The sequence below is a fragment of the Manis javanica genome, chromosome 11 (genome assembly GCF_040802235.1).
Source record: "Manis javanica isolate MJ-LG chromosome 11, MJ_LKY, whole genome shotgun sequence".
Lineage (NCBI taxonomy): Eukaryota > Metazoa > Chordata > Mammalia > Pholidota > Manidae > Manis > Manis javanica.
Genome location: NC_133166.1, coordinates 34,494,898 through 34,521,723, shown reverse-complemented (window position 1 = coordinate 34,521,723; position 26,826 = coordinate 34,494,898). Strand labels below are relative to the sequence as shown.

The 26,826-nt window shown below is 43.5% G+C and overlaps 1 protein-coding gene and 1 pseudogene across 1 annotated transcript in view; both read right to left on the bottom strand.

Moving 5' to 3' along the window:
* Positions 1–26,826, bottom strand: part of SPON1 (spondin 1) — a 276,360-nt gene that overhangs the window by 210,975 nt on the left and 38,559 nt on the right. The window lies entirely within an intron of this gene.
* Positions 4,180–4,847, bottom strand: LOC108383270 (eukaryotic translation initiation factor 1 pseudogene; annotated as a pseudogene).

Sequence of the window (26,826 nt, the reverse complement as noted above, 5' to 3'; positions counted from 1 at the left end):
ATGCTGACGACTGATAGCCCTCAGCCTTGAGCTCTGCTCCATTTACCTCCTTCCTGTGGTCGCCTCAGGGCCTTAATGGTACAGAACTGCTGTGTCTTTGAGATATTGGTCTAGGCAACTTCCTCCTAAATACAACTTCTGATTTTTGATTCATTCATTCAACAATTATTTATTGCCTGTTTGCAATGTGCCAGATAGTTATGATATACAGTCTTACAACAAAACAAAAATGGCATCTGCCTTTATGTGACTAAAGTCAGCCAGGTGGAGCAGGTATTAAATACCTTTGTTTTTGTTAAATAACAAAATTCATCAGAGTAAATTTAAAGATCAACTTGTTTTATTTGATGATTCATGAACTGGGAAGCATCCCATTTTGCCAATAGACAGGAGTTCCACTAAGGAAAGGTTTTTAAAGGTAGAGAGGGAGCAGAAGAAAGGAAATTATTGTTCAAGAATCCATTGTTTTAGGCAAGGTTGCCCTCCTAAGGGGAATGGAAAGAATCTACCAGTAAATTTGCTAGTGCTGGTCAGGAAATTCTACATTGACTGGTTAAAGGCTACGTACCGGAGCAGAAGGCAGGCAGCGGATGAAATTGCAGGGGTTAGGTATTAAGTCTTGGTTTGCTGAAACATGGTCATTAACATGAGTGAGTCCATCCTTGGGCCTGTGACTTTCTTTTTAACATTTTTAAAGGTAAGAAACACAGAAATGCAGAAAGTCAATTGTGCCCATGATTCCACCTTCCAGAAAAAAAGCACCGTATAACTGTTGAATCATATCTTGTTGTTCTGTAACTTCATTTTTTTCTCTTAATATCCCAGACATTTCCATATATATTTACCATGTATTTTATATACCTGCATAATAATACATGTTGGACTTATTCTACATACTTCATTTGTATAGACTCAATTTTTACCACAACTTTATGAGTTAGTACTACAATTATCTCATTATATAGCTAAGGAAACAGATTCCCAGAAAGTTTTCCAGAGACCTGAGCTTACACAGCTGGAAGGGCCAGAATTCAAACCCTGATTGTGAGGTTGCAGAATTTCAGCTCTTAGTCTCTGTACTAGTATTCCATTGGCGACTTGTACCAGCATTTGTTTTAATTAGTCCTGGAGGATGGACATTTAGATCAATTACTCCTCTTATTTATTTATTGTTTTTGCCATTATAAAAAAGGCTGCAATAAACACCCTTGTACCCATGTCAGCCTACAGTTGTCTAATTCTGCCTATTGGATTAATTTCCAGCAGTGGAATGCCAATATAAAAGGGATGAGCATTTTACATTTTGATACACATTGCCAAACCGATAGAACGTTGGATTAATTTGCCCTCCCACTGACTGCATATGATAGAGATTGCCATTCTCTTCTCAACCCTTGGCACCACTGAATCTGTTCTGGCAGAGGCCACTCTGTCCTTCTCACTGCCAAATCTGACAGCACTTTACAGCCTCATTCTGCTTAAAGCTCTGCCACATGAACCCCTGCAGACACTTCCTCCTGGAAACTCTTCCTGGGCTTCTTCCAGGGCTCCACTTTGGCTCTCCTCTCCTCCCACTGGAATTTGAAAGCTCTTTCCTATGTGAATGCCCTGTGTCCATGGAGTACTGGGTTCTCCTCCTGTCGTCTTCTTCTTCTAAGTGTTCTCCATCTCTGTGTCTGCAGTTTCTTATTGCAGGCCCACTAGCTGTTCCCTGTTCCCTCCTTTATTGATAAAAGGATCCCCATCTTGTTTAATCCTTAATGTGTCCAGCCCCAAAGAATGATGACTCACAAACGGTCTAAGTGAATCATGGGTATCATGTCCCCTTCCTTGAGCTATAGGTGACCACGTGACTCAGTTCTGGTCAATGGGACATAGGGAGAGGTCTAGGGGATTCTGGAAATTTCCTCTATGATTAAAAAAAAAAAACAGAGGCTTATAGGGGAGTATTCCCCTCCCACTAGACTCATTCCCTCCTGTTTGGAACATGGTTGGTGAAAGTAAGATGCTTTGAGCCAGAGCAGCCATTTTATGGACCAGGAGAGAAAGGCTAAATAGATCACAGAGTCATGTGTCCAGGGGCCTGACATCACTGAACTGCTGAAAAGAATGTTGAAACCACTTATCTCTAAACTCCTTGCTAAAAAATAAGAATATACAAGAAAAGACAAGATGGAAGATATTTGGCTTTAAGAAACAGAAAATCCACAAAGATAGATGCATTATGATCAACCTAGCCTCATACCCTATGCCTCAATGGCACCAACCCAGGCTCCTCTCTTGAGCCTTGAAACCATATATAATAAAAATGAATGTTGATTTAAGTAACTGCTATGAGTGAGGAACTGTTCTAAATTATATGTATTTCACTTAATTGTCACTACAACTCTGAAAGATAAATGCTTAACTTCTATTATTATCCCCATTTTATTAATGGGACTCTGAGGTACAAAGGGATTAAATAACTGGCCCATGGTCAAAAATCTCCTACATGGCTGAGCTAGGACTCACACCAGGGCAGTCAGGTGTTTCAGAGTTCATATGCCCAAATACCACATCATACTGCCTCTCAGCTACCTGATGACTAAAGGGACCTCAGATTTAACATGTCCCAAATGGAGCTTGACAACCTCCTCTCTCAGACATGGGATCCTCCTTCAAACTCTCCCTCTTGGTCAAGGCGGAAACCAGGGAATCTCCTTACACATGTGCTTCTCACTTCTCCCCCACGTCTAATCAGCTACCCCATGCTGACACTTCTACCTTCCAAATGTATTCTGGATTATTCTGCTATGCCTGACTTATAGCAAATGCTTAAATGCTGGCTGCTATTACCAGACTTCATGATTGAACTGCTCCTGCTGGCTTGTTTTTTATCATCCAAAACCCTCCAGCACACTGAAGTCACCTGATCTACGGTCATTCTTTTACTGTGGGCCTTTGAATATATTGTCTCCCTTTCTGTGAATGTCCTGCATTCACTATACTCTCCCTAATACTTTTTTTATTGCTTAGCCCAAGAGTCTGTCCACTAGGAGGCCTGATTTCCCACCTCCATGAATTGATCACCCAGCATGCTTTGCAGATCTCCGTTGCAGCCTGTACCACGCTGCAGTTTAAGCACTGGTTGCTTACCTGTTTCCCTCTGCAGCCAACCCTGCATTCCCAAACCACTCCTCAGGGGTACAATGCAGTATCTCAAACTCAGTCCCTTCCCCTCTCCGAGCCCCTGACTTCCTCTGTTCCTGATCTCAGTTACTCGTATCATTGAACTAGAAATTTCCAAGTCCTCTTTTAAACCCCACAGCAAACTTCTACCTCTAAAATGTTGTTTGAACCTGTTCTCTCTTGTCCATTTCCAAGTGACTACCTGGGTGCTTTAAGATCTTAGGCTTGATAACTTTGGCAAAGCAGATCTCTTTTCCATTTGGGACCTAGTAAGGGCTTTTTGCAGAGCTGAGAGGTAGACCTGGTTGTCTGAAAGGCGCTTTAAATTTGAACAGAGGCCCTCTGCCTATTTATAGATTGAATATATATCCCTGCTTGGTAACACATTTTACCTCTTTCTACCCACAGATAAGCAAAAGCCTGAACTACTCTAATCAGTACCTTGCCCCAGGGTCATTTCACAAGAAAAGTGAGTTAAAGAATTCCTCAGTAGCTCTGGCAAATCTTAAAACCAAAAGAAGTTAATTAATCAGGCAAGTGATCAATAAAATAAATATAACACCAAACAGCAGTCAATAACAGTGAGCAGCTCATTCGTAATAGTCCATGATTCATGAATGTGGTCAATACATTACAAAGATGTAGCAAGGATAAACACACAAGGAACCTACAAATAATTGATGTAATTCTTTATAACATCCATTATCAGAATGTACATATTTTTCAAGATACTTAGCTAGTCCTGGTTAATTCCATAATTAACTTTTGCAATATGCTGAACAGAAGCAGAGTTTTGGTGAATGCCATTCTAGTGTCGAATTGTCAATATTTGAAAAGGCAGTATGGCCCCATGAAATACGCTTGGCCCTGCATCTTCCAAGCATGGTGACCTTAGGCAAGTTGCTCAACCTTTGATTCTTCATCTGTAAAGTTTGTATAAGAACCGAGTTCTCTCTCCATTACAGGGCTATCACAGAGCTCAGGATGGAAGAATGAATGTGAACACGACTGAAGCACTCCTAAGTTATCTAGAAATGTAAGATGCCTTTTGTAGAGGAGGCAGCCTGTGTTCAAGCCAGTTAAAAGAGAAAAGAAGCTTTATTCATGGATTACTAAACAAAAATAATGATAATTAAGCCAATTTAAAACCTTTCAGTTCATGTAGTTCTTTTCAGTTCACTGGATGAAGAAGTTACACTAGTCCAAGTTAAAAGCAGACCTTAAATGATTACATTATACAAGCTATGAGGTTTTTAGACTTGTAACAAGGGACAGAAGGGAAAGTCCACTCATTGCAAGGAGGTCCTCACTTAGGCTTCAGTGGGCCAAAAGCATTTAAAACCCAGGAACCTCCAGCTGGTCGTCCTCAGCCCATCCAGTCTCTACCAGGAACTGGCCTATATTTTTGCACTGGTCACCCTGTAGCTGAAAGACTTCTCCATATTCTGGATGCTCAGTTACAGTACCATTGCAGGCAGACTTCTTCTTCAATGCCTTCACTAGTTTCTTTTTTATCTTAATCATCAGCGATCCCTTGGAGAGTAGTAAGGGTCTTCCTGCCATTTCTCTGTTGAATTCTTAACATGGATATAATCCTCAGTGCTCGCAGGAAGCAGATCATCACCCTTACTTGCATCGGCAAAAGGGTTGAAAGAGTGGAGGTTTTGGATAGCAGACATACTATGTGATTCCTTTTCCTCCCTGGAAATGGGCTGAGGAAAGTGGTGGTGAGAGAAGGTGGGGAGAACGGCACTTACAGAAGCAAGGAGGGTGCTGCTGAGTCCTTAAAGGCAGCTCAGAGATTGGGCAATCGGTAATTTTTTTAAAAAAGACACATTGACACTGATTTTTAAAAGTTGTATGTTTCATTTCTTTCATTATTTGGCTCTCCCTATTAATTAACTAAAGGGGTGGGAATTTTTAAAAGTGAGTTTATTTTGGCTTTTGTCTCAGTGAAAATGTTTTAACAAAACAATGTCATTATTTTGGGGTCCTGAATCCAGTTAGACTTAGCCATTTTTCAGTCTCAACTCAAAAAGTGGTTTGTAATAGTTTCCTTAATAATTAATACTTCTGGAGAGTAAAATTTATTGCTCATCGGAACATAGAAACATGCGACATGTGCCAGGAAGGCCACTGCCAATGAAAATAGTCTTGACACCAGCACCAGATCACTCAAAAGTCTCCCTCTATACCAGCAATCCATGGGCACCTGCAAAAGGGGATCTAAAGGCTGCCTTGCAAAGCTGCAATGCCCTATGTCCATTTTAGAAGCAAAAATCTGCTCTCACCTGCTGCACAATGCACGAGAGTTTCACTGGCCAAAGGAAGGGCCTGGCACTTAGTAAATAATCAGAGTGTTGCCTGAATTGAAATGAAAAAATGGCACATTATTGTCTGCAGAGATAAAAGTAATTGTGTGAGTCAATGTCAAGCTCCCTGACTTCCCCCAATTCAAGTCCCCAAAGTACTACTAAAATGATCATTTAAAAATTCTATTTTAAAAGTATTAATTTTAGATTAAACCAGATACCAGAGATCTTAAATTCTTTTTGAACAAGGTTGGGTCTGTATTTCTTTTTTAATGGGAGTATAAAAATACAGGAGGGAAAAACCCATACTCTGAACACTAGCTTTAAAGCACCCATTAGCAGTAAGTGAACAGTATGTTTGGTTGACTGCTGATCAAATTTAGAGAAAACATAACCAATGCTGCAGTTACATGGGCTCTTTGCCAAATAAATGCGTGAATAAGGGCTGTTATTTTGGCATAAATGTCTACCTGATGCACATACTTTTTCCTTCTTGCTGAACACATTGATAACACAATAGGACTTGGTCTGGTGGATCTGTTTCACCAGTTAAAGCTTCTCACAGGTTAGTGCATGTGGAAAGTGCACAGATCATAGAATCTCCTTCCTAGTTTCCTGAACCACTTAGGCTCTTGGCAGTTCAGTGAAATGAATCGTATTAAATGAGATAATGTGTGGAAAGTGGTTAGAACATAGTAAATGGTTCCACAAAGAATAGCCACTGTTGTTACACCCACAGAGAAAAGAAAATTCTGGAAGCATAATTGGTTGGGTGCCTAGGAAGAGTAGTGTCTGAAGCTGCTAACAGGATCTCTCACCTTCCCTGCCTTCTCCTCCTCTGCCAAGGCATAGAAAAGAATTAGTCCCAAGACTGGATGGCCCCAGGGAGTAAGCTGTCAACTGCCTGGTCTTCTGTGGCCATCTGCACCTGACCCATGAGAAGAAGAAGCAGTGGCCTGACTCTTCAGAGAGCCTTCCTGGAGTCCTGGCAATGTGTGAGTCATTTCCCCACCGTGCTATGAGCAATTCAGCTAAGGCAGGTAAAGCCACAGGGGACCCAGAGCCTGAATATTTCCCGAGAAGCTTTGGCATCCCTGAGTCCCTGAGCCCTGATGGTTGCACAACTTGCTCCATTCCAAGCAAGAGCTGGTTTAAACAACCAACATGGATGTGCACTGAGATAGTTCTCTTCTTCTTTCGCAGTAGAAACACAAATGCTTTATTACTCAGCTTAACTTTATCCACAGTTAAATGTGCAATCAACTAAGTCTTTGGAACATCAATTCACAAATTTTCAAAAATTTTAGCATGTTCATAAACTTACTAATTCCATTTATAGGAAACCATTGTAATAAATTGATCTAAAACATAAGAAAAGCTTTTCTGGTCAAAGATGGCATTTTCAAGCATTTATGCTAGTGAAAAACAGGAAATAACCTTTGAGCTACACCTCTATGAGGAAAGGTAAAGTGGACTATGTTATGCATATTAAAAATGATGTCTCTACAGAATTCTGCTTCTAGAATGTACTCTATAGATATAAACATACTGTTCTGCAACAGAGAAAAGGTAAAAAAAGACAGTCTATGCAATGAAATAGCCACTAGTAGCAACATCCACACAATGAAAATTTTAAATTTCATATACTTCTATACCTTTGTTTTACAAGTATGTACTATTTTTATGATTAAACTAATACTTTAAAAAGCTATTTAAAAAGGCCCAAGTCACAAATCTGTATGAGAAGAGGCAGATCTCTGACCTAGTCTCTGGGAAGTATTCCCTATGTACTGTGCCCCTCAGTTTGCAATTAGAGACATGGAAGGTGCTCCTCCATTTACTCCCAAAGACATGGCACGGAAGTGCAAATGCCTGGTGCCTGGGACTCCTCACCTCCCGTGCACGTTGATGCCCCAGCTTATCATTCTTCCCCTCTTTGACTGGAATCCTCCCAAACTCATCTCCACCAATTGATCAGAACTGACACACAAGATAAAACCTGCCATACTTCCTCAAATCTGAGATGCCAGTGAATAGAAGAGGCATCAATGATGCAATAATAGTTTTTCTGGGGAGAAGGAATCCCCATTTCATATGTACATCAGTTGTACGGTGCATTCTGATTTCCAACTACAATGTTAAAAATGGACATTTTAGAATTTGTGGAATTCTGCCACTGCCCTCCCTGGTCTGTGGTGGTCCCTCCTTTTTTTTTTTGCAAGATGGCATTCTGTGCTTCTGCCACATCATTTACTGTTAAGAGACCACAACACAGACATGGCAGTGGACTGGATGCACTTAGTCCACTTAGCTGGAAGGAGAAGAGCCAGGATCCAGAAGTCTCTCACAGACCCACGTAGGCCAGAGGCAGCTTGGGCTGGGAGAGAGGCAGGAGGACTTGGGTCTCTCACACAGAGCTTCCCCCAGCAGTAGTTCCTAACTTGATTATGGTCAAAAGCTTCAAAAGAACCAGCCTAATGGTCCCCTTTCTCTTAAACCCATGATGACTAGAAACAGGTTTTAACTTTCCTTCTGTCTACAAACATCCAAGGGAAAAAACACTCCACGAGTTTGGAGTCATTGCTGTGTGAGCTTGAGCCAATAAATAACCCCTCTGAGTCTGTATCCTCATCTTTAAAGTATTCATAACACTTTTCTCATAGATGGCTGGTAAAGATTAGTGCTGATAAGGCACCCAGTGTAGAGCCTGGCATATAGTGAGTACTCAGTAAATGCTGGCCATTACTAAGAGTAGTATGGTGGTGAATGGAGTAAGAAGCTAAAATGAACACATCCTCTAGGGGGGTGTGCTTGATCTGATTGGAGCCTAAATCTATAAATAATTCTTTAATTACTGATATGTCCAGATATTTCAGAATTGTTTCTTACAACCTACCTTTCCTGATAATAAGTCCACTGGGCTCACTTAAAAATTTAATAAAGTGAGCTAGATTTCCCCCAACTGGGTAAACTGGTTGCTCAAGAGGTAGTGTATTCAATAGCAACAGTATGGCCTAACAAAATTCAAGCAGCTTCTAAAACTACATTTGAGCTTCACATACCCCAGAAAAATCCTACTCAGTATGCTGGCAACGCAGTGACTGGGACTTCGGACTGCAGCCACAATCCATCTGGGAGCCAGAGAATTTGGAGGAACAATTGTTACAAAGCTCCTTAGTTTGCCTGGTCTTTTTTTTTTTTCCTAAACAAAATGGCCAAATTGGATTAATTTGCAAGTCCTACTCAAAAAGAAGCTCTAAAATGACTATCATTCCTTTACTAATAGAGTCAAGAGTTTTTTAACTCCAATATCCCGAACTGGGATAGCAGCTGCCCCAGTGGGCGTGAAGTAGCGCAGGCTTGGTTTTCCCCATCTCTGAGCTGTCCCGCTCCCCATCTGCCTCCTGATGAAACACAGAAGGCTGCACAGAGGAGCTTAAAGAACAGGAAGCAAAAGGGCTACCGATTCAGGAACCTGCACAATCTGCCTAAGAATTAGCTGAAGTGGTGAGAAGGGGCCTCTGGGCTGTCTGGATCTGCATTCCCAGCCTGCAACTGATTCTGAAGGAGGAGCAAGCACGGAGATTCGTTCAGGCTGGAACAAACGGATTTAGTAACTGTGTGAAATTACACCAGGAGGATGGGGTTGCTGTTAGAAACAGACCCACAGGGAATAGCTGTAAGAAATACCAGGGCACAGTCATCAGGGACCAGCAACTCCTCTCCAAGAAGGCAGGATACATAAATAGACATATTTAATATTTCCTAAGGAAGAGGACATCTAATATGGTCACTCTGTTGTTCAACAAACACATATTAATCAATTACCAATAACTAATTTTTGTGCTGGGCCCTGGAACACCCAAGATGATTTAAACATGCTCTGCCCTCAAGGGGTTTGCAGTCCGGAAGAGTGAGGCAAAGAGGTATGTACACATGAAGGGGAAATTCACCTGAACCATAGAAGGAAGCCTCAGGAGGGTGTGGCTTTGACTGAGGTTAGGGAGAGGAACAGGAGCAGCTTCACAGAGATGTGGCATGAACTGAGTCTCAAAAGAGGATGCTCAGGCCCACCGACAGATCGGTCAATCCTCGTTGCTGCTTAGAAGGCTGCAGTACATGGTGATGCATTTTTGGAGAAAAGCCTCATCCCCTGGCACACAGGATATTGTGTCTAGGGAAAAAATGCCTGGCACAACTAAATTGTTCTTTAAGGGGGCAGGTGTAACTCTGGTTTCCAGGGTCCAAAGCTGGCCCCTATTTGGGGTAACAGGAATCAGTGCTGTGTGGCTGGTATCAGCCTCCCCATCTGGGTCATGTGGCCCTGGGTGAAATGCCAAAGTGGGGGTTGACATTGAAGGTGCCTGTCAGCATAGCTGGGTCTTCTCTGGCTGCAATCACTGTTGGCCCAAGGCGGCTCTGTAGCAGTGAGTGACCAGGGCTGGGTTTGGGGGCACTGAGCAATGACCCCCCAGAAGGACAACCAGCGAGCCCTGACTGGTGAGGAAGGGAGAGCATCACAAACTGCCTCCTGTGGCCTGTGAGGAAGATCTGACCCTCCACCATGTTTCAGCAACTATATTAGTCCAAATAACCTGAACTTGTCTCAAGCTCCCAATCCAAATTCCAACCAACAGCGAACCTTGCCAACTAAATTATATGCTGAGCCCTCTAACATGTACAAAACTGAGTTGAGACTTTCCCACCAAACTCTCTCCACATCCTGCATCTAATCTCAACCCTGCCATTATTCCATTATGCCTTCATTTGTGATACATATCTGTGGAGCTCCTATTTGGGTCAGGCAACATGAAAAGCACTAGGAATATAACGGCTGCCAGCATTACCTGATGGGAAAAATGGGCATTAAATTCATAGTCATCAAATATGAACACAACTATAGCTGGGGAGTGTCCTACAAAGGAAAGACATATGTGCGATGAGAGAATAGAAAGGTGCTAAGGAAAGGTTTTCCAGGGAAGCAACTTGCAACACGTATGCTGAGGTCTGAAGACTGAGTAGGCATCAGGTTGGAATAGAGGGTTAAACCTTCCAAACCTTTATTTACAAAGGCCCTGAGGCAGAAGGGGACTTGGAGTACTTACAGAAAACTAATGTGTCTAGAGCCCAAAGAGCAAGTGGAAGGTGATGTGAGAAGGCAGATGAGCAGGGGCCAGACTTTGCTGGGCCTTATAGGCTGTTAAGGAGTTTTTGTGTTCTTTCTGAAATTAGCAATAAATTGACTACTGTCAACAAACTTTTATTGAGCACCTACTATGTACCAGGTACTTTTCTAGATACTGGGGACACAGGGAATACAGCAGAGAATGAAACAAAGTCCTGACCCCATGTTGCTGACATAGCACCCCTAATTTGCACTGAAGGGAGCTGGGCAGAACCACTGTGAGGTGGCCGAAGGGGAGCAGGGAGGTCACTGTGGTCATCCAGGGACACACAAGCGGACTGAACTCAGACTAGGCTGAGAAGGAAAGAAGCTGGTGAATTAGACAGCTACGGAGGAGGGACTTTCAATAGGACTTAGTGATATATTAGATAGGGAATGGAGTTTTTGTTTATTGTGAGATTTTGTTGTTTTAAGGGGGATTCATGAAGAGTTGTAAGGCATGAGCTTAAGGGAAGGATCTAACGGGAAAGAAAAGACTAACTTAACTCTACAAAAGGGAGGAGGAGCTACTGGCCATTCAAGGTTCCTGAGAAGGGAGGAGAGGGTAGCATCCTGAGGGTATGTAGAGAACTTGGCCTTAGGAGGAGGGAGTGAGCACTCCATTAGTTTAGTAAGAGGGACAGTGAAGAAAGAGGCAGGTAGGTTTATGAACTGGATACTAACAAGGTAAAGAGTTCTGGCCCAGGATTCCCTTGTTGTTTTTTTTCTTTCCACTATAGAGAAAGAGATAGGTCATTTGGTAAGAGTCATGTCAAAAGATGTAGAGAAAGGTGATCAATGAGAGGAAATCAGCATTAGGGCAGTGGGAAAGAGAAATTTCTGGTGTAATTTAGTCAGATTGACAGGCATGCTGCGGGCCTTCCAAGGTCTATGATCACAGATGGATGTGTGTGGTTGGCAGAAAATATCCCCAGCGCGCATTCACTTCCTACTCCCCAGAACCTGTGAATACAATCTTACAAGGCAAAAGATGTGATTAGGGTGAGGAGGAGTTTAACCTGGATTATCTGCATGGACCCTAAATACAATCACATGCATCCTTAAAAGATAGAGGCAGGAGGAGTTTGGAGAGAGACACAGAGGAGAAGGCAATGTGAAGATGGAGACAGAGTCTGGAATGAGGCGGCCACAGGCCCAAGATGCCTGGCAGCCACCAGAAACTGGAAGAGCCGAGGAGCGGATCCTCTGGGGCATTCTCCCTTAAATCCCCCTGAGGGAGTGCGGTCCTGCTGACACGTGCTTTCAGCTCAGTGAAACTGATTTTGGATTTCTGGACTCCAGAGATGCGAGACAACAAACTGCTGTTATTTTAGGCCACCTAGTTTGCGGTAATGTGTTACCAGCAGCCCTAGGAAACAAAGACAACATCAGTGTCCCAATCTGCCCTGCAGTGTGACTTTGGCCAGGTGCAGGGCTCAGGTGCAAGCACAAAGTCATCAAATGGACATGAAAACGAAGGATAAGGAAATTCTGGGTTGAGGCAGGAGTGTTACTAAGATGATGAGTTCAGATGAGGAGCGGAGAGAAGAGAGGAAAGAGCAGGAGGACTGAGTGAAGGCAGAGGGCTCCATGGACTGGCGGCCTACCACCATGGCCAACCAAAAAGCCTCAGAGAGGTACCTGCTCAGCCTTTCATTTGTTTCCTACACTCAGTGTTCAAGAACCCTGGTCATGTGAGCTCCTGAAAGTCTGTGGTATTTGTCTCCTGATGGATGGGCCTCATCATCTGTCACGAGGGCTCTTACCACAATGTTGTAACTAGCCTTCCTGCCGCTGGTCTTTCTTTCTCCAAATTCTTCTATATTAACCAGAGTTGTCTTCCTAAAATGCACATTTAATTATGTTGTTCCCTAGTCTAAAGCTCATCAGTATCTCTTCCCCTTGTGGGCAAACATATCTGTCTGCAGTTGGATAAAAAGATTAAGTCCATAGTCCTAAACTGGCGTGGAAGGGCATTTAGATTCTGGCTTTCATCAGTTTCATATATGCCCTAATCTATGCACTAGCAACCTGGAATTTCTTGCCATTTCCAGATCATAGCATGCTTTTCGATGCCTCCAACCCACTGGTCATGCTTGCCTGTCTGCCAGTGTTACACTCTCTTCAGGCTTTGAGATTTGCCCACACTCCACACTCTCCTCATAATAATTGCTAATGTTTATTAAGTCCCAATGTGTTAGACAGCATGTTAAATCCTTTCCCTATAGTTAATTCATTTGACTCACTCAATGAAGTAGAAACTTTTATTATTCCCATTTTACAAGGAGGAAGAAGCAGATTTAGAGAGGCTACAGAGTATAGTTATGGGATTAGGATTTTTCCCTGGGTTTCTCAGGCTCTAGAGTTGAACTCTCAATACTCTATTATGGGACCTGGCAAGGAAAACACCACCTTCTTTTGTGCTTCAGAAGCCTGTTTTGTGCTTAAGGGGCTGTGATAATGATTATGAAAGTTATGATAACTCACACCTAGGCATTTACCATATGCCAAGAATTTTGATTACCTTTACTGGTTTGACCTGTTTGTTATTTCTGTTTTTCAGACAAACAAATGGAAGCTGGGAGGGCTAAAGTCTCACTGCTAGCAAGAGTATAACAGGGATTTACATCCATGCTAGGCAACGAATGTTTAAGGGAACTATGAATGGGGGTATTATCATGTGGGTGGTGCTTATGGCCATAGGAATGGATGAGCCTGACTTAGCATGTAGAACAGAGAGAGGGAGGGTCACAGAGCTGAGTTTGGGATGGTGTGACATTTACAGCAGTGCTCTCACTGAGGGTGATTTTGTACAGGGAACATTTAACGAAGTCTGGAAACATTTTTGGCTGTCTCAACTTGTGTGTATGTATGTGGGGAGGGTGCTACTAGCCTCTAGTGGGCAGAGGCCAGGGATGCTGCTAAACGCTCTTCAATGCACAGGACAGCTGCCTACAACAATTACCTGGGCCCAAATGTCAATAGTGCCAAATTTGAGAAACAGATTTAAAGGTTAGATAGAGAGGAGAAGCAAATAAAGGTACAGCCATAGCCAGAAACAAAAATAAATAAAGACATGAGAGGAGAGTGTTTTAGGAAACAAGGAAGTTTCCTCTCTGTGATGCCGAAGGTCAGGTAAGATGATGATGGAAATGTGTCTCCTGACAGCGTGCAGACCACTGAAGAAACTTGGCAAGAACCACTTTGGTGGAGTAAAAGGGCCAAACCCAGGCTGGTGGAGTTGAAAACTGGATGGACAGTGACGATGTGAGGAAAAACACGTGTAGCCACAACTCTCTTGGAACACTCAGCTCTCAAGGTGGGCAGAGAAGTGAGGTAGTGTTTGGAGGAGGGTGTGGGGGCTCCTGGGGCTTCTTGGGTTTGTTTTTTTATTTTAAATGATAGAAGATACTGGAAGCACTTCCTTCTCCCCAGCCTGGATCCCTGACCAACTTCCTAACAGTGCCCTAGTTCCTTCACCTCTTGGCTGGATGCCTGTGCCTTCCCATCTCCCAGTGTACCCCAGGTTTGCCAGCCCTGTGAAAATCCTACCACCTGTTCACTTGCTCCTGTGACCAAGTTCTTGGGAGATGATGGAGAAAATTACAGATCTAGTCCTGAAGATTCCTCCTAGGAATGTGTGTTTCTAAACTGGGTCTCTCAGTCACTAGGCAACCCTTCCATCCATATCTCACGGACCTCCTACCATACTCCTCCTACACTTGTTCTCAGCCTCTTCCACTTCTCAGTTCTTGGTTCTGTCCTTATTCCTTTTGACTTTCCCTACTTGAAAAACATTTATTGAGCATGTTTTGGTCCAGGCTCTAAACAATATGCTTACATATTTCTTAAAGGGTGGTCTGTATCAGATTTACCTGGGATGCTTGTTAAAAATGCAGGGTCCTCTTTCCCAACTCCTCACCCTCTTGAGATGCATAGAATCAAATTTTCTGGGTTCAGGCCCAAAGAGGGCCTGTGATCTATAGGATAAACTAGAATCCAGAGGATTCTGACGTTCACTACAATTTGGAAATCAGTGTTATGCATTTTTAAATTTTCTCAATGATCCTGTGAAGACATTGCTCTTAAAATCAGAATTCTATGGAGAACATCTTATGTGAAATTTCTCATCTTTATTTCTTGTTCACCATCAAATTGTATATTTTCCTCCTTCTCAAATAAAGAAGTCTCTCTCCTGCCCCTGATCAAGACTAAGTCCTTTTCAGAAGGGTGTCTCTGATGCAAACATTTCCTTCTTCCTCTGGCACTTTGATCTACCAATTAATGATGATGATGATAGTGGAAGTTATAATGGCTATTATTTATTGATCACTTAGTATAAGCCACCTACTTATTTTGATATATTATTATTTCATCTAATCTTCAAATATTTCTTCAACTCCTTTTTCTTTTTCTTTGGTATTCCCATTATACACATGTTATACTTTTTATAATTGTTCCACAGTTCTTGGATATTCTATTCTCTTTTTTCCCCCCATTCTTTTTCTCTCTTTATTCCAGTTTGGAAAGCCTCTACTGGCATATCTTCAAGCTCCCTGATCCATTCCTTGGTCATATCCAATCTACTGGTGAGTCCATCAAACAAATGTATTCTTCATATCTGTTAGAGTATTTTTTTATTTCTAGCATTTCCTTTTGATTCTATCTTAGAATTTCATATCCTTTGCTTACATTACCATCTGTTCTTGCATGTTACCCATTTTTACATTACAGTCCTTGGCATATTAACAGTTATTTTATATTCCTAGTCTAATGATTCCAAAATCCCTGCTATACTTTAGTCTGGTTCTGATGCTTGTTTTGTGTCTTCAGACAGTGTTGGGCTTTTTTGGCATGCCTTATTTTTTTGAAAGCCAGACATGATCTATAGGATAACAGACACTGAGGTAAGCAGGCCTTTAATGTAAGAGTTTATGTTTATCTGGTTAGGAGTTAGGCTGTGTTTAATGTTTGCTGTAGTTGTCACAGGCCTCAATTTCTTCCAGTGTCCTTATTTTTGTCTCCCCTGTTATCTTTGGTTTTCTCTAGAAACCCCTTCTTAAATAGAGTTTGCACCTTGAAGCTCTCTTGGTTGTAATCCACTTTTATTTTACTGGAGCCCTGTTGATATGATAAGGTCTTGGAAAGGGGAAGAAGCCTACAATCTTATAATGAAATCTCAATTTTTGTTTTTAAATTGGGCCAGAGTTTCTGGGCTGTGACCTTCAGAAGAGTTTCTTAGCCTTTCTTTCCTTCCTCTGTTGAGTGAGACAAGAAAGCTCCAGGGGGCTAGAGTGGGCTAATTGTCCTTCCATTAGGTCAGATAAGGTTCTGGTAAGGTAGTGTCTCTTGACAGCAGATTTTTATTATAGAGAATGCTCTGGATATATTTCAAAATAGTTGCCCTTCCCCTCTCTTTCCTGGAGCAGGAGGGTATTTTTCTATGATCTTCAGTGTGAGAGCCTGGTGGGGCTCCTGGAGGTAAAACTCACAGACGTGGTGTGGGGATCCCCTAATGCTTGGCTCCTAGAGGCATAACTCTTAAGCTAGTCCACACTCAGCCTCTACCTATCTGTAGATTACCAGGTAAGCACCTCTGTCCAGTAGTGTCTCCAGCAGATGCTGCTCCTGCTAAGCTGTGAGTCTCAGTACTCTCTGTCTCTCTGGTTTCAGGGCAAGGAGGGGCAATTTTCCTTGAGACCTCAATTCATTGATGGATCTAATTAGAGTTGTTGAATTTCAATTTTTCAGCTGTTTTTTGGTGAGGATAGTCATGGTAACTTCGAAGCCACATCTAGAAGAGTTTTGAAATTCTGGAGAGATGGGCCATGCTGAATAATCAATTTATCCAGGCAAAATTTAAAGTCTTTATTCCAAGATGATAATTGCATAAGAATGGGTTTTGCAAGTAGTGGTTTAATAACCACATGATAAATGGATGGGAATTCCTTCCAGCCAACACTCTGGCCTCCCCAAAACAAAGGACCATGAGACATCAGGTATCAGCTGAGGGGCAACTGGAGGCACAGCTTTGTGCCCAAGGGCGGAACCAAGAGAAAATAGCTTGGCAGAGGTTATTCATTCTCTCTAACAGTAAGCTCTGAGTCAGACTCCTACTCCAATTCCTACTTGATCAATAGAAATAGTGATAGAAATAGAAAGTGATATATATAAAGAGCCTAAAAACTACTTGATATAGAAACTTGGGACTCTGTCCCATGGAAAGGCTTTGAAATCTAGAAACACAATGTCCCTAAGGGGAGGTATTTTTGTTTGTTTTGTCAGAGCTATTTTCTCACAGCCTAGAACATGTCTTATACATAGTAGGCTTAATATTTGTTGAATGAATAAGTGAATGAAAAAGTTTTTCTTTATAAAAATTATATTTAAAAAAATTACCTAAATATGCTACAGTAGGCTACTGTTGAAGTAAACTATGATCCATTCATTCTGTGGATTTAACTACATACTTTTAAAAAGCCAACAGATGGCTTAAGTGTTTATAAAACCAAAACTGAGATCTATCCCACAAGTAATTAAGTCTGGAATGGGGGCTCATCATTCTCATTTTAAAGTTGGGGGAATTGCAAGTCCACACAGTGACTGGCATTTTTAAGGGACTACTTAGTACATATGTGTGAAAAGTTCTCTGGGGCAGTAAAATTTATATATTTTCTGCTAAACAATTCTATAATGTATTTGAGAATGATTTTCAGACCTTATTTTCAGAAATATATTTGAGAGTGTATCTATAATGTATTTGAGAATGATTTCCAGACCTTATTTTCACACATTTCCAGAAAAATGTATGTGGAAACAATGCTAGTTCCCATGCAAGAAAACATGAGACCAACGAATGCCAGCAAATGAGTGCATAGGGCCAGAAATATCAGCAGGAGCCATCCATCAAATTTGGAAAGCATTTATCAACTGGCCAGTGTGCCAAGCTTTGGTGAGGCTGTGGGAATACAGAGATGTCCGCAACCCAGATTTCTGCTTTGCAGAATCTTGTAGGGGAAGCGGGATTTAACACATTAGGGTTGCACCATGTGTGAAGAACTAGAATAAAGGGATGTGCCTAGTGTTTGAGAGCTCAGAGATGGGGTAGGGAGCCCAGATTCTAATGGGATGAGAGACAGAATGGGTGCTGGCAAACACAGAGGAGATGGCATGCAAAGGCCTAAGATCTGGAGGACAAAGGATCTACAAGATGATTAGCCTGGTGTGATCTCTGAAACTACCTTGCAAGGATTTTGGGGGACCAGGTAGTCAATTCTGTCTTGCCCACACATATGCCCCTGAAGCTGCAAGAGATGCTGAGTAGAGACAAGGGCACAGGCCGCAGATGTTCTAATCCTTGCTCACTGCCTTTCACTGGCTGTGCACCCTTTGCCACATTTCTAATTTCATTCAGTATTACTTGACTTGTAAGATGGAGATGATAATAATGCCTACCTCATGGGATGGGTTTGAAACCAACAGGAAATTAATGAACATATTTATGTGAAAAATACTTATGGAGCACCCATTGGGTAGCAGACACTGCACCCAGCAGTGGGAGTGGTGCTGTAAGGAACAGACAGTCCCATTCTCGTGGAGCTTAGAGCTTAGAGGGAGATAGTGAAAGTACATGAAGCAACCAGAATAGTTAGTTCCTGGAGGAGACAGTCCTGGTTACCTGTCCACTCATTCCCCAAGGTGGGAGTCTTTGTTAAGGTATAATTTGAGCTCATTTTTAGTGCAGCTGCTGTGTGGGAATGGTCACAAAGCCAGTAATTGCACCCAGCCAAACACCCAGAACCTACATTGAAGAAGTTTGTTTTTATTTACTGGGTATCACGTATCCAGCAACGGTGAAGTTGTGCATTAGACGGCATAGCCTCCCCAATCATATTACAGTGAAGACAGAATTTGGGAAGCCTGTCTCTCCCATCACCTGGGGGAGTCAGCCAGATGATTGGCCAGTTGTATCTAAGACGAAATGTCTGCTCACATGTACAGAGGGATGGAGTTTGTGACTCACTGGACACGGGTGAGGAAAGGGTACCATAGGATGCTGGCTCACAAGACATCAATTGAGGGTCCATTATTTCCCCACATTGTGTTGGGAATTTTACATAAATTATCTCATCTGATACTCAAAATAGCCTTTATCATCCCTACTCTATATATGAAGGAACTAAGGTTCAGACAAATTAAGTGACTTCTTTACCCAGAGGAAGAGCTTGAGCCCAGGTTTGCTGGCTCTAAAACCCACGTGTTCTTTCCAAGCACCCATTACATATTCCAAATAGAAAAGCTAAGCTAAAATTGGAAAAAAATCCTTTTTGAGAAGGATGATTAGCCTAAAGATAGGGATGCTTCCTACTAACCTGTGTGCCCACTACTGACACTGCCCAATTCCAGGTGACCACCTCTAGAAACAGAGAGGTTAATACATACGTGTGCGCACGCATGCAGAGGAAGAGGGAGGGGCACAGACTTTAGTTTGACACTGTTTTTGCAATTAATAAGGAAATACTCACGGTTGCTGACAAAGATTTATGTATGAAGATGTTCACTGAGGTATTTTTTTCATAACAGTACAGAGAAAAAGGAAAACTGGAATCACATACGTTGTCCAACAACAGAGGAATGGATGAATAAACATAATTCAATAATATGGTAGAATATTACAAAGCCATTATAATTCAAGTTGTGGAATAATAATTGCATTGAAATATGCTAATATAATGTTCACAAAAAATAAAACAGGATATAAAACCCTCTCTATAGTATGGTTCCAATATTTAGTTGAAAGTTTTATATATATATATATATGAAAAATTATGTATACTTAAAATCTGGAAAGAAATGTATTGAAATATTAATAGTGATTACCACTAGGTTATAAGATTATGTATTTTTATTTCTTTGTGTCCTTTTATCTATCTTTTTCTGTATTTCCCCAAACAAAACAAGGGCATGGTCTGTTTGAAAGGAGAGATGCTCAAGTCTGGTTCCCGGACTCAGGGTGTACCTGCTTGAAAGGAAGCTACTCTCATCCTTCCTAGTAGCAGGCACTGCAGACCAGTGCCACGGAAGCCTACAGACCCAATGTCCATCTCAAGCACTCACAAGGCACACTGCCTCTTGTTCCTCTCACAAATGATTTTAGATAGTAGCTTTTAAATAGAGAACTAAGTGTCAAACAACAGGTATTGACATTGCTCTTAAAACGTGTTCTTTGGATGTCTTCTTTAAGATCACAGCTCCACACAGGCATTTTATCCAGGGTGAGTTCCTGGAGGGAAGGGGCTGGCCTACCATGTCATGCACCCCCTGGTTCATTCATTCATTCTTGTAGGGAAATTTTACTGTATCCTCACTGGGCTCTATGCACTTGTCAAAGATGACAGACTGAAACATTAAAATAGAGGAAGTTTTAAAATAGAGGTCAGAGAAATAATAGAGTGGTCATCACACACACCCTTCATCTTCAAACCTGTCCATTTGCAAGCGCCGACCACCCCAAAAGACTAGCCAAAGATAATCGTCTCTATAAATGTACTTTCTCTCCTTCCAAATCAAGACCCACTCCTCACTTCCTGCAAATGAGTTTTATTTGCACACGTGAAGCAAATATAGTACCTAGCATGCTGCAGTATAGTTTTATACCAGTCTCTTTCCTCTGTGTCACATGTAGGAAATGACAGTATTTCCCTAGAGTAAGCAGATGAGACCACCCCAATATCTGAAGGAAGTAAGCACCTAGGCTCTCCTGTCATCTACTGGTGATTCACCAGTGTACAGAGCATAAAGTTCTGCAGATCTTGACTTCCTAATACCAGGGACCAGACCGTAATCATTCACCTCAATATGCTGAGAGCCTAGTATGCTGCTTTTCACATAGCTGGTAACATCTGCTTTCGTTAATTCATTTCAGTGATATTTATTGAAATCCACGGTTCACTAGTTAGAAATATACTAGTGATCAGATATGGTTTTGCCATATAATTTGGTAAGGCAGAGCAATATTAAACAATCCTACAAATACATAATAAATTGTAATAACCACTCTGAAGGAAAATTATGGAGTTCTATGAATGCCATGGAAGTATTTAAATAAACAAATGAAGAAAACTATATTTTATATTGTAATATTTGTTCACTAGAAAGGTATACTTATTGGAGCAAGAAAGAGAATATTGTGGACTCTCTCAGGATGAACTGAGAATCCCATAAGACAATCTAACTCCTGTGCTCATGTTCCTAGGACACATCCTAAGATTTTATTAAATTTTTGTGGTCCTATCTCATGGATAACTCACACTGGACTTATAGACAACTTAAAATTTTTGTTGTTTATTTATTGTGCTGCCATAAATCCAAATCTCTCTTCCTGTACATGTGGAACTGGTTATTTGAATCTAAGTAGGTTATGTTCTGTCCTCCATTAGCTTTCATCTTGTTAGACTTGGTCTGTCCACTTGACCTGCCCAAATCCTGTGATGAACAGTCCTGATACGGAAATATGTTTCCCAAATGTCCATATTTGAGTTGAAAGGAGTGCTGAGTGGAATTTTTTTTTTCCAGGGAGGCAGGTAGAGGGCAGGGGAATTATCTTTGCAATACACATCAAGAACAAAAATGTCCTCATCCTTTGAATTTGCAATTACACTTCCAGGAACCTTGTCTAGCAAAATACCACCAAATAAAGAAAAAAGTTTTATGCAAGAAACTGTTTTAACTCCATCGTTTGTAACAGTGAATGGCAGATTTCTAAATCCTAAGATAAGGAGCATGATTAAGCTTAGGTGAATATAATAAGAGAAAGTTTTCCTGTAGACTGAGAAAATTCCTAAGAACAGGCATACTATAGTAGTATTTTATTTTTAGAAAAGTACATCAGAAACTCTCAGCTTCTTATGTGGCTCAGAACCCATTCGATGCTAATACATATTTCTTGTTAATGAAGAGAGAAGGGTAATAGTTTAGAAAGACACGATTAAGACAATGGAATAATTAGCTATTAAACAATACTTGTTTGTATGCTATTGATAAGGGATCTTCTCAGGCAAACATCCATTTATAAGGAGGCTTTCTTCCTTTGACTGGCAGACTATTAACTAAACTAGTTGATGCATATAGGCCTTAAATTAAAGATAAAGCAACAGTATTATAAATTAGCAGCTTAAAATTTCGTTGATAAATATTTGAGTGTCTATTCTGTTTGGGGTGCAGTTTGAGGAGCTGGGGATACAGCAGCAAACAAGACATAAACATCTCTGCCTTATGGACCTTATAATTTAGTGGAAGGGGGCAGATAATATTCAAGTCAATAAGTAAAGTAGGATATCAGGTGACAATACATGCAACAGCAAAAACTAAGTCATAAGACGGGAGGGGGAGTCTAGCTCAGGGATTGAAGGGGAGATGAAGTTTCAAATAGGGAGCTCAGGATGGCCTCCCTGAGAAAGCGCCATCTGAGCAGAGACCCCAAGGAGGCAGGAAAATGTGAGGGGCAGCTGGCTGGCCATGAACATTCCAGGGAGCAATGCAATTTCGAAGGTTGGCGGGTCACTTTTGTGCAGGCAGTCCAGCCCTGAGTTCCTTGTCACTTCCAATCAACTATAAGCACACCCAGGTAGCTCATCAAAGAGAGATTCCCATGTCTCCCCCTGGCTGCCAGAGACACACCCCAGTCTGTGCCAAGGCTGCCATGCTGGGTGGCAGCTGGCAGCAGAGCAGGCAGCCCTGCCCCATCGCCCCTGGGCCCTGCCGAGAGTGAAAGCTGGAACCCTCCCTCTTTATGTACTGAGCAGCCCCACTCCCTCCCCACTGGGTCTAAAGAGGCCTTCAAGTTTGTTTGTTTATACCTGGTAAGTCTGTGTTCTCCATGTAAAGGCTCATGGAGAATCAAAAAATCACCCACTCTTAGTCATTTTTAAACAAAATGTTTAATCTTTAACCATATTTAAAGAGCATTAAAATTTTATGCTGTTAAGCCCTCAAATTTGCCATATGTGGAGTGAGGGTGTTAACAAAGCAGCATACCAAAATATTTGTCAAACAGCATATATTTTTAAGATTACCAGGGTATCTGTAGTTCCTGATCGCCTGCTCATGGTCCAGTGATGACGTGCTGACTCTGACATGCCCATTGGCAGCAAAGGTAATTTTAAGGTACAATTACTAGGACACTGGGAGTCCCAAGAGGGCAGGACTAGGTTTCTCCTGTCATGTCCCCAAGGGCCTGGCACACAGGAGACACTCAGTGAAAGCTGATGAATAAATGAGTTACTCCAAAGATGACAGCTTTGGTGGAGAGAAGACTTTAATGTTAGATTGGGGGCAGGGGGTGGGACATGCACAGAACCCACAGTCTGAATGAAGCAGGAGAGGGAAGACAGAGGCATGAGCTCTGATCCCTCCCCCTCTAGCCCCCGAGATGATGGGAACCCAAGTGGAGCATGCCCTTAACGTCAAGGGCAGGGTAATGCGCAAGGGCAGGGCAGGGCCCGGGAGATGAGGTGTGAGGAAATCACTGGCACAGCATTTGCCTCTCGTAGATGCTGGGTTATTCTGATTGAAGGGTCCCCACCAGTAAGATGGCAAACTTCCGGCTTCTCTTCGGGGTCCTCAGTTCCCGCCGGCGCCACCTGAAGCCCAATCACCTCTCGCCCCCCTCCCAATCCCAGCACCTAGCCAACAGCCACCAGCCCCGTAGAAGTGACACCTCAATCAATTCATGCCCCTTCCTATATAACCCAGCACCTTTCCCTAATAAAGCGGAACTCTCCGGTGAATTGCTGCTATGTGTCGCTCCTTTCCTTTCATTGGTGCCGAAACCCGGGAGACGGGACACCCCAACTGGGCCCCGTCTTCCCCCCGACACCAGCAGCTTGCCCTCATCCTCTTTTTCCGGCGCTGGCTTATCACACTCACCACTCCTCTCTGGCCTTTAGGTAAGTTTTCCACCCGGACTGGGCCACTCTTCCCCGAGCTATCGCAGTGCCATTGACCGTGATCGTCCGGCAAGGCCCTGACGCTCGGAGATGAGGAGGGAACTCTCCCCGCCTCAGGCCTTCACGGCTGCGGCGGACCCTCAGGCCTCTCCTCCGACAGCCATAAATCCCCACCTCAAGCCTCTACGGCTGCGGTGGACGCTCAGGCCCCTCCTCCGACAGTCATAAACGCATTCACCGTCCCTTCAATCAGTGCTGAAACTTTTTAAGCAAAATTTCCCCGGGGTGGGCCACTCTTCCCTGAGCTATCGCAGTGCCATTGACTGTGATCGTCCAGCAAGGCCCTGACGCTCGGAGATGAGGAGGGATCTCTCCCCGCCTCAGGCCTTCACGGCTGCGGTGGACCCTCAGGCACCTCGTCCGACAGCCATAAATCCCTGCCTCAGGCCTTCACGACTGCGGCAGAATCTCAGGCCCCTCCTCCAACAGCCGTAAACAAGGTGACTCCTTTTGCGGAAGAGATCACTCCCTTTCCCCGCCGCCTCCTCCTTCTGTTCCGTCCTCTGAAATCTGTTCTGTCTGCTGAAAACGCCTAGTGCTAGGTACCTCGTGACTCCAGCACTCTGCCTTCTTAGGGAAGTCTGGGTGACGACCCACACTTCCCAAGAAATTCCGACTCGTATACGAGTTTCCGCAGACCACCAAGGATCATCAGGGACGCCCTTTGTCTCCTTGCGGTCTGCCTCCGGTCCGAGGATCTCCGTTCATCTTCCCCTGTTTGTCTCCTTCTCTGTCCTTTAGCCATGGGAGCCTCCTCATCCCTCCCTGAAAGTTCACCTCTTGAATGCCTGCTTAAGCATCTGGCTACCCCCTCCCTGACGTCTGATATAAAACCAAAACTTCTCCATAAATATTGCTCCCAAGATTGGCCGACATACCCCCTAGACAATAACAACAAATGGCCCGCAGGGGGAACTCTTAATCCTAACATCACTCACGATCTTTTTAATTACTGCCAGCGCCTGAAAAAATGGAAGGAGATTCCCTATATCGAAGCTTTCCGCCTCCTCCTCTCCCCGCCCCCTCCCAAGTTCTCCTAGCCTGCAAGCCGCCGCCCCGCAGAAGCCTCCCTTTCACTCCCTTCCCCTTCTTCTCCTACAACAGCCCTTCTCTCTTCCTCCCCAACCATCTCCTCCCCCATCTCACCTCCTCCACCTTCATTCCCTGCAGATAAGCCTGAGCCTTTCAGCCCCCCTTTAACTAGGTCCCAGGGGCCTCCTCCGTCTTTGCCCTCATCACCTGTTTCTCCCCTGTTAGGGACCGCCTTTGTCTTCTCACATGTTTGTAGGGAGAATGGGAAAGCACCTTCCCCCATGTCTGAATGCAGCATGGGAAAGCACAAGCTAGAGAACAACCGGTGCAGTCCTTAGAAGTTATCTGTCTACAAAAACATATCTTGCCAAGACTCCTCACTCTGAAAATAGGGAGACCTTGAAGATGTGTAGAAACACCGCCCCTGCTTCTAAATATGCCCTTCCCCCACTTGCGGATGTGGCAGGAATAGAGAACAAAGAACATTCTGTTTACACATTCCATAAGCAATTAACTAGAGCCCTGCTGCAGCTCAGTTAGTAGAGCATGGGACTCTTAATTCAGAGTCATGAGTTCAAGCCCAACTAGAGCGGCAGAAGTAAGCAGCTGAGCTGCTAGCTGGCGACATGTGGGTCCGATTCTATCTTTCTTTATTTTCTTTGCCCCCCTTCTGCACTTCAGGACCTGCTCGCCTAGGCACGGCTAGACCGCGTCACTCCCCCACAGACTGAGCCAGAACCCTTCAGTCCCCCTCAGACTCAGTCCCGAGAGCCTCCCAAAATTATCACCCCCCTCCGGGAGGTAGCAGGATCTGAAGGCATCGTGCGCGTTCACGTCCCTTTCTCCTTAAAAGATTTAGCCCAACTAGAGAAACGACTAAGTTCCTTTTCCACTGATCCCATGACATACATCAGGGAGTTTCAATAGACCCTCCAGTCTTACAGCCTCACACAGCATGACATTTTCATGCTCCTGGCCAATACTCTCCTCCCTGAAGAGCGTAGACGAGTTTGAGACTTCGCCCAAACGCAGGCTACCGAAACCCACAGGACTGACCCCACCTATCCCTCTGGCCCCACTGCTGTCCCCGAACAAGACCCACACTGAGATTATAACACCGCCATGAGTCTCCGCTCTCGAGATATTTTTGCCTCCTGCTTAATAGCAGGTCTGAAAAAGGCAGCTTGTAAAGTAGTCAATTTTCAAAAGCTCCAAGACATAATTCAAAAGAGAGACGAAATCCCCTCCGAGTTCTTAGACAGACTCACTCAAGCCCTGTTACAGTATACCAGCCTGGACCCAGAAACACCTGAAGGAAGACATGTCCTTATGACATACTTCCTAGCTCAAGGCTACCCTGACATTAAAGCTAAACTCAAAAAGTTAGAACAGGGCCCCGCTACCCCACAGACTGAGATCCTAACAGTGGCCTTTAAAGTCTTCCATAAGCGGGAGGAGGAGAAAGAACGCCATAAACAAAAGGCTGATCAGGCCAATTTCCAAATGTTGGCCCAGCTGATAAAACCACAACCTGGGCGCCCCTCTACAAACAAGCCCCTCCCAGGAGCTTGTTTCAAGTGCGGAAAAGAGGGACATTGGTCAAAGGCGTGCCCCTCCCCCAGATCTCCTACCACCCTATGCCCCAGATGCCACAAAAAGGGCCACAGGGGGTCTGATTGCCCAACCACCCGAAGGGGAGGCTGGACGAACAACCCCCATCCTAAGCCTGCCGTAGTGGGGCTGGCAGAAGAAGATTGACGGGGCCCAGGAGCTTCTTGCCTGACCATTTCCATCACCAAACAGGAGCCCAGGGTTACTTCAACAGTAGACGGTCGCCCCATCTCCTTCCTCCTAGACACAGGAGCCACCTTCTCAGTCTTGCGAGAATACCGGGGCCCTACCATGCCTGCCATTACTCCTATAGTCAGGGTAAGAGGTAAACAGATTTTCCCATTAAACTCCCGCCCCCCCCCCCCTACTTTATGCACAATCCAAGACAATCCCATACCTTTCTCCCACTCCTTCCTGGTTATGCCCCAGTGTCCCATCCCTTTACTAAGATGGGACATCCTTTCCCTCCTCCACGTTTCCATAACTATATCCACTCCCACAGCCCCCAGTACTCCCTTTCTGATGGCCCTCA